The following is a 9,115-nucleotide window of genomic DNA, read 5'->3' as shown; positions in this document are numbered from 1 at the left end:
CACTTAGGGATCTTAGCACTTTTTGCAGGATTTGTGTTCAACCAGACTGAATCCGAACCCTTAGGGGGTTATTTATCAAGGTCCGTATTTATCTCAATATTTTATGCTACAAGCTCCGATCAAATCTGCTCGGGTTTTTTACACTTATTTATTATTACATTTTCCCAAACATTTGCGGGAAATAAAAAATTTTCATCCAAATTTCACGTTTTTTCCTGAATTTTCACCCGAAAACTTTGTGGTATTGCACGAAACCCAGCGCGCACCAAAATATCATTGGGACTTCTCCCACTGACTTATATGCAACCTCGACAGGTCTGAGGTGCCGGATTTTCTAATTCAGACTTTTAAATCCTCGGGGGAGAGTCCTGCAGTGGGTCGTGTACCCGCAAAAACCTGCGGTACTCTGCGGGTAGAAGTTCCAGGTGAGGGTATAGAAGCGATGATGCCACTTGCGGTTTACAATGACAGCACTTCCTGATTCTTGATGGTCAGCAGCACACGGGTCAGGGTTGCGGATAAGGTACTTGTGGGTCAGGTTGCTGGTACGGGTTCCAAAAAATGGACCTGTGCAGGACTCTACCTTGGGGTTTAATAAATTACGAAAAAGTCAGGTTTAAAAAAAAAAAAATCATAAAATTTTTTGTGATTTTTGAATTCGGAGTTTAGTAAATAATCCCCTTAAAGTCACATAACTTCCAATCTCTGGACAACCAGAAGGGAAATGTTGTTAAAAATGTATTTGCCATTCTGCTAATTCAAAAACAATGGGTTATGTTTTTAATTATATATACAGTATATCATTCTGGGATGACCTTCTTCAGAAATGTTCCAAACAGCAAACTAACATCCCTGTGAAAGGTCACTAACGAGTAACTAAAATACTGGATTTCTATGATTTGAGAAAATAAAAAGGTGAGTTCCTCTTGTGGACAATACATAAATGAAAATAGATACAGATATATACTGTGTGTGTGTGTGTGTATATATATATATATATAGTCGTGCCAATAAAATTGTTTATTGCTTCGTAAGTCGTGTGAGTGCGGCTTCATCTTTGCAACTTTGAATTTCCTTTCGGAGGACAGCACCCAGGCAACTTTAACTGCGATTTTGCGAGTGCCGATGCCTACATTTTGATATATATATATATATATATATATATATATATATATATATATATATATATATATATATATATACAAAACATTGCATATATGTAGAGAGAGAGAGACTTTCAACATCTGAAACTTTTTATACTGTAAATTATTTATTATTAAAAAGCTCTGACCCATTTAAAAATATAGAATAGCTTAAAATCATAAACATAGTAGAGTAGAAATATATATTGTCCTATTGATTTACATTTTTGTTAAAAATACAAGAGTTAGATGTTAAAACAGTCAGGAACATCCCAAGTTCACAAATAGAAGATCCTTGTGTACAATTCCATCCTACTTGAGTACAGATAGGTTCAGTAAAGTGCCAATATAACCCCATGGTCAAAACTAGTGCATTGAATAGGACTTGCATACATTTGTCTACTGATTTAATCATGAAAATGGTTAAATCTTGAACAAGCAGGGAATCTGAAGCTACTCCATGTTTGGTCCTTGTGAGGCAGGTAGATTAGCAGTAAACCAGCAACCCCTCCCCATGTTGTGGTTAAGAGATAAACAGGGGAAATTCTGCAGGGGATGCTGCAAATAAATTATTTACCTTGCAAGGACCAAATTGGAATCGCTTCAGTTTCACGGTTTAAGAAATAACAATAACCACATATTTTTCATGATTAAAGAAACAGTAACACCAAAAAATGATACAGAGAATGATACAGAGATCAGCTGTGTATCCTGTGCCTTTTCTTCTTCTTCTTTGAATGGCTGCCCCCATGGCTACATAGCAGCTTGTTATGTAAACTATAGTAGTGGGTCTAAAGCCTAAAGTTCAGGAATAGTTTAAACAGCGGTTCCTTAAAATCAAAAAGCTTTATTCCAGGTGACATTTAAAAACAGTGGACAGGACTTCACAAGAGACATACTTCTTTTTTTTTTATTAGAAGGAAAAGTTAACTCTTACAATGATAAATAGGTACTCAGACTCTACAGTCACACAAGGTATCAGTTAATTGTAATGAAAAAGAAAAGAAAAAGAAAAGAACCTTGTTTTGTAACTGTATCAAATACTACACCTCTGTAGTTCAACCACTTCTCTCCAAATATAGTTTCAATTCGTTGTATAATTTAGAAAGTGAAACCCTTAATTGTTACAGTAGTCCGAATTGAAACTATGTTGGTAATCTTTAAAATGAACTGATAACACAAGATTAACAAATTACAATGTTGCTTATTGTTAAAGTCTGACTCCTCTCTACTGGATATGACAAGTCATGTGCAACATTCGCCTTCAAACACCTTTTAATAATGATTCTAATAAAGAAAAAACTCTACAATTGGTATCATTTGTTATTTTATTCCAGTTTAACCCACACGGTCGATAACCAATTGAACTAAAGATTAGGAGTTATTTACTCCCTATACAATCACTTATAATTTAAGGTGCCGTTTATCTTATAAGGATTCCAGTTCATTCAAAAAAATTCATTAAATTCACTCTCAATATTCTTAATCAATTTAACCAATAAATGGTTTACTATTGTAATTCATTAATATAAAGTGACCTGTGCAATTGATTCAAAGTTGAATAGTTCTAATGTGCTCTAATTAATAAAGTGCTATGTGCAATCAATTAGTTCACCATTCCATTTAGTGACTTGTGCATAAATTAATTAAAATCTAGGAGTTAATCACTATGGTCACAATTAAAAAAACCTCCTGGTTATCGACCTCTTGATTAAAAATTGAGAAAAGTGAAATTGTATAGAGGGTGGAGTTGCTCCCAAGATTGTAACTATAGTTTTTTCTAAGTCCCTAGGAGCACCACAAAGATGTAGAACGACAGGACCTGTAGGGCTGCGGTCTCAATTGTACCTTTCTATCTGTTTGAAAGAGGCTATCTTAACCTATAAAACCGCAAACCCCACAGTCCTTAGAAGAGAAAAAAGATAAGTAAAAGAGTCTGAGAATGTTAAAAAGATTTTTAGTTTCAATCCCGCCCCACCATCCGATGGTTTAAAGCTAAAAACAAGGAGACCGTCAGTTACCCTGACGCACGTTTCGCAATTCGCTTTTTCAAAAGGCAATTACCGCTCGCTTTCTAACGCGGTTCTTTATAGCCGCATTCACTTCCGCATATCCTCTGCACTGACGTCATCCTCTCGCGAGATCACGCGTCCAACTATGACAGGCGTGCATCTACGCGAGTTTCAATGACGGGCGCATATCTTAATTCCCGATTTCAAATCCAAAGATGTAAGGGACTTCTTTGTGAGTTAACCCCTACATTACTGGAACTGAAGTGATGATTTTAGGGAATTGGATGTAGCGGTTTCTATACTAATGATGATACCTTCAGGCCTGTAACATATAATCCTGTCAATTTATTACTATCATTGTAAATTTTGGTATTGTTCAAATAAATGCTGTAAAGAGACATACTTCCTGTTCTGTGACAGTGTGATCACCTGACGCGTTTCAGGCCTCATTCTGGCACTTCATCAGAGGTGATGTCAGCAGTTACTCTAGCCTTTTATGACTATTTCAATTAAAAGCATCAATTAAACATAAAAACACTGGGAAACGAACAAGAACTCCATGTAGAACTTTCACCTGATCGATGGCAGGAAATTCAGCTAACCCTCGTTGGTGCTACTAGGTGCACTAACCATATTGAAGCTTATAAAAAACTGCTTTATAGATGGCACCTTACGCCAGTTAAATTAAACAAAATGTCGGAGATGTATTCCCCTTTGTGTTGGAGGGGTTGTGGGCATCATGGGACATTAGAGCACTTGTGGTGGTCCTGTCCTTTGGTAGTTGACCTATGGAACGACGTTTTCACCCTGATAAATGTTGATCTACAATTTGGGGTCCCACACACACCAGATGCTGCCTTATTGCTGAACCTGCCAGATGCGATCACTAAATTCCAGAAGAAGTTTTTGTTCCATATTTTTAATGCAACGACACTTTTGATTGCTAAGAACTGGAAAACTGCTGGTCTGCTAGATTTTCAACAAGTTTTGGTGGCAGTTGATTACAGGGCTAGTATGGAGTTGATGGCAGCCAAGAACGAACACAATTACTCGAAGTTCGATAAAATATGGTCTGCCTGGCTGTCTTTCCGACACCCGGCCCCACGGGCTACCTCATGACTCTGGAGGGTTGAGTAAATTTGAGTTGATTTGACCATAATATGTAATAGGCGGACATACCTGGTGACCTGGTTGCTCTAAATGACCTAGTTGACCTAGTTGACCTAGTTAATCTTATTGGTCTGTTTGACCTACCTTGACCAACTCTTTTAGTTGTCACTCTACTTTCAGTCGCTAGTTGTACTGTATTCTCAGGTATTGATTGTACATGTGATAATGCTGTATCTTACGACATTTTGTGATGTGACAATACAAATGTAATGTACGATATATGCCTTTATTTTGTATGGAGATATACCGTGAAAAATAAAGAGAAGTTTAAAAAAAAACACTGGGAAACGTGTTTTAAGGGTAAAAATCCAGTATACCTCTCTTTATCAATCACTCTATGTAGATCTCCTCCCCTTACCCCTAGTTTAACACTTTCAATGCCCTGAAACTTAATATAATTGAAATCTCCATTATGTGCATACATGATATGTTTTCCTATTGCTGAAATGTTCTTATTGTTAGTTAGTTTGTTCTGTTCCAATTTTTCTTTATCAAAAGGTGTGAGATGCTCTCTGGCTCGTTCCTTGAGAGATCTGTAGGTTCTCCCCACATACTGTTTACCACAAGTACGTGTGGCTAAATATACAATCCCTCTAGAATTACAGTTAATATAACTTTTCTGTTATGTTACTTTTAAATGTGGTTTGTACTGATATATGTTTACACACCTTACATCTATTACTTCCACATTTATAACTCCCATTTTTCTTTAACCAGCCCGACTCTTCTTTTTTTATATATTTTTAGGGCAATATAGACTGGGAGAAGCATCGCTGGAAATTGTCCTTCCTCGTCTGAATACAAATTTTATGCTATCAAGCATTTTTTTATCCAATAGAGGATCCATCTTCAGCACATCAAGTCTCTTTTCGACTATTTTCCTAATCTTAATTGCCTGGTTGCTGTATTGTGTAATAAAAAGTGTTTTCTCCATATTTTGTAATTTTTTTTCTCCAATTTTTTCTTTTTCCTTTTTTAGATTGTGAATTTACAAGTTCTTCTCTAGAAGTTGCAACTGCTGTTTCATAAGCCATCTTAATATGACAGTGTGACAATATTTAAGTTTATATTCAATGCATTGGTTTAAAATAAATATTGATTTTCTACAGTAAACATGGATCAATTTGTTATATGTCACAACAACCTATTGCTTTGTACTTCATAAAGACTTGCTCGAAGATGTTATTTTCTTTTATATGCTTAGCTCCAGCCATTCCACAACAAGGCTTTATTCAAATATTCTGGGTTGTGGTTGTAAACATATTACTCAAGTAATTGTGCTATCCACTCATATTATAGTTACATTCTTTAGAAAACCATGTATTAGCGACAGATATAAACACAGCAGGTGTGCCAAACACATGCCACTAGCTTGCTGCAGACTGTAACACCCTCCCTTGCTGCAGACTGTAACACCCTCCCTTGCTGCAGACTGTAACACCCTCCCTTGCTGCAGACTGTAACACCCTCCCTTGCTGCAGACTGTAACACCCTCCCTTGCTGCAGACTGTAACACCCTCCCTTGCTGCAGACTGTAACACCCTCCCTTGCTGCAGACTGTAACACCCTCCCTTGCTGCAGACTGTAACACCCTCCCTTGCTGCAGACTGTAACACCCTCCCTTGCTGCAGACTGTAACACCCTCACAGAGACACACGCTGCAATTCAGGCAGATTAGATGCCCGGCGACAAATCTCCTTTTCTTCGAGGCGACTAATCTCCCCGAACTGCCTCCCCACTGGCTAGAATGAACATTGGCGGCAGGGTGGCACTGGGAGCGCTTTGTTTTCCAAAGTCGCCAGTAGTTGCTTCATGGAGACACTTTAGACGACTTCGGAAAACGAAGTGCCAACCCGCGGGCAATTTCGGGGAGATTAGTCGCCCCGAAGAAGAGGAGATTTGTGGCTGGGCGACTAATCTCCCCAGATCTGATTGTGTGTCTCTGCCCTAAAAGTCATTTTTGTTTTTGAGGGCATGATGCTTAACTCATTAAATGCCAGGGAATGTAAAATATATATATGGAACTGGTATAAAATTACCAATGGGCCAGCACTGTAGATTTAATACAATCCCTGGCGCTTCAAGGATCAAAACATGAGGCCCCCCCCCCAAAAAAAGGCAGTTTGCAAAAATTAGCGGTTATTTTATTTGGCACACCTTTTATTTAAAAACCCTGTTATGTACTGTCAATATGCGGCATAGCAAATTCAAAGTAGTAGTTGTGGAGTTAAAACCTTTTCATTGCATGTACCTATAATTAGGATACAATACTGAAGTTAAGAATTCAAATGGGCAGCACTCTGATTAAGAGAAAAGCCTTTATTTTTCACATGCAGGGCAACAACGACAGAGTAACGTTTCGAGCCCACCTGGCTCTTTGTCAAGCTCCTTCATATTGACTTATAGCTTGCCCATGGCACCTCGGCCTCTTAGAACGACCCTGTTGACACATCATGGATTATGCTTCTACCATTTCACAGTACTATTTTCACAGTAAGGAGCATATTTGTAAGGGTCGTATTTTCAATTTTTTTTAATGGTCAAAACTCTCAAGTTCCACTAGGGAGTTATTCAAATTCGATTTGAGTTTTTAAAAAAAATTCAAATTGATTTTCGAGATTTATCTTACTCTGGCCCTTTAAGAAGTCAAATTTGACTATTTGCCACCTAAAACCTGCCAAATTGGTGTTTGTTAATGCGAGAGTTCTTGGAGTTGTTTGCAGCCTTCCTGACATTGCAGTTTATTTTGAAGAGAAAAAAAACTCGAATCGAGTTTTTAAATTCGAATCTAATTTGATTGAGTTTTCGGGTCTATTCGATTCAACCGAGTTTTAAACATTTGATTTTATTAATAAATTTCGATTGGTCGAATTTCTAAAAAAAACTTGAATCTAATTTTAATAATTCCCTAGTCGAATTTGACAGTTTTGGCCATAAAGAAACTCGAAAATTTGAATTTTCACTTCGAACCTTGATAAATCTGCCTAAAAATAACATAAAATAACCTGCCTACTAGATAAACTTCTTTTGCAATTACCTGCGTACAATATAAAGATGAATGAATAACAAGTACTGTATATCCCACTGTAAAATAAGACAGGTAAAATAAGTGTAAAATACTATTTTAAGTCATTTTATTTCAAATACCGATTAAAAATATAATAAAAAAGGGAATCCTGATGTATTCCCTGCAGTCTAAATCATATCAAAGTTTTCAACACTTCTTGACTGTCAAGAAAAATTGCCAAATAACAAAAGTATATTGATGAATTGGCACAGTTATCAAAGATTTTTATAATTTTTTTAAGATTTTTTTTACATGAGCCAATTCGTTGCTTTGAGTAATTGAATTCTGTTCTTTTCAGGTATTCGAATTCAGTGGCAGCACAGACTTAATAAAAAGTATTTTTCAAAAATCTGCTGCCAACTGTTTTAAATCCTTGAGAATAACTTTAGTTAAAATGAGGTTGTACATAGTAATGCACCTGCTAGGATCCAGTGAATTGCTCACTATTTGTAAATCTAATGGTGGGTACACAGCAAGATCCTCTCTGCTCTATAAGCAGCCAGTTTATTGACAAGCAGTAGGTGAAATTGCACAGATTATCTGGTAACTATTCCACTGGACGGGTAGAGCAGATATGCACTGAAGTTGGAGAGAGTCTTTGGATAACTGGTCTAACAGCAAGATTTATAGTAGTTCAGCTCAAGTTCATATTGAGCATAATATGTAAACATAGAAAAAGATGGCTGCTTTCCCTGATTAGGCCAATCACATAGAAAGGGGCCTGCACACACACACGAACCACTCTAGGATTGACAGTTTATCATATTACAGGTATGAGATCTGTTATCTAGAAAGCTCCGAATTACAGAAAGGTCGTCTCCCATTTCATACAAATAATCCATATTTTAAAAAACAATTTCCCTTTTTTTCTATAATAAAAAGAGTGCCCTGTATTTGATCTAATCTCAGTTATTAATTATTATTGAAGGCAAAACAATCATATTAGGGTTATTTAATGTTTGCATGATTTTCTAGTAGACATACAGTAGGGGCAGATTCCCTAACCGGCGACAATTTGCTTCGCAGCCATCGCCGCACTTTGCCAGGCTTAAATTTGCTAGGTACAGCAAGAAATTAAATTTGCTAGGACAACGCCAATTCCCTAAAGTGCGAAGTTGCGTCCAGGGTGCTGAACGCTGGCGAATTTTCTCTAGCATTATTTCAGCAATCAAAGCGAAGATGCGCTAGCGTTGCCTAATTTGCATCTGGTGGGAAATGATAAAGTCACATAGCCGTAAATGTTGCAGGAAATACATTAAATTACACAAGTCCAGGGAAGCTTAATAAATAAAATAGAGTTGTTATAATGCCCTATACATGAGCCCAGTGTATAGTTTATGTTCCATATGTTAGAAAATGGAGGGGGGAACCCAATTATCCAAAAAAAATTACGGACCTTTGCAGGCTATCAAAGGTCTGGAAAAGACGCCAGCATTTTATGGGACTTAGAAAAATTTTGCACTAATAATTGAGGAAGTCCTATGCACTACATTGCACTTCACCTGGTCTGAGGTGGCGAAGGCAAGTCTGGCGCAAGAGGTAACGTTCAGTAAAATCCGCATCTTACTGACTTTGCAGAGTTATGTCCCTTCACCATAGCGAAAATTCGCCTGGCGTAGAGTGCAAAGCAACGCTACCGTCTATCTCCTTCACTAGCGAAACGACACCTGCGCCTGTTAGGGAATCGGTTAAGTTCCGAAATGACGTCACAATACCAAATTTTC

The sequence above is a fragment of the Xenopus laevis genome, chromosome 6S (genome assembly GCF_017654675.1).
Source record: "Xenopus laevis strain J_2021 chromosome 6S, Xenopus_laevis_v10.1, whole genome shotgun sequence".
Classification (NCBI taxonomy): Eukaryota; Metazoa; Chordata; class Amphibia; order Anura; family Pipidae; genus Xenopus; species Xenopus laevis.
The sequence above is the reverse complement of the archived record's forward strand: the minus strand, read 5'-3'. Positions refer to the sequence as shown.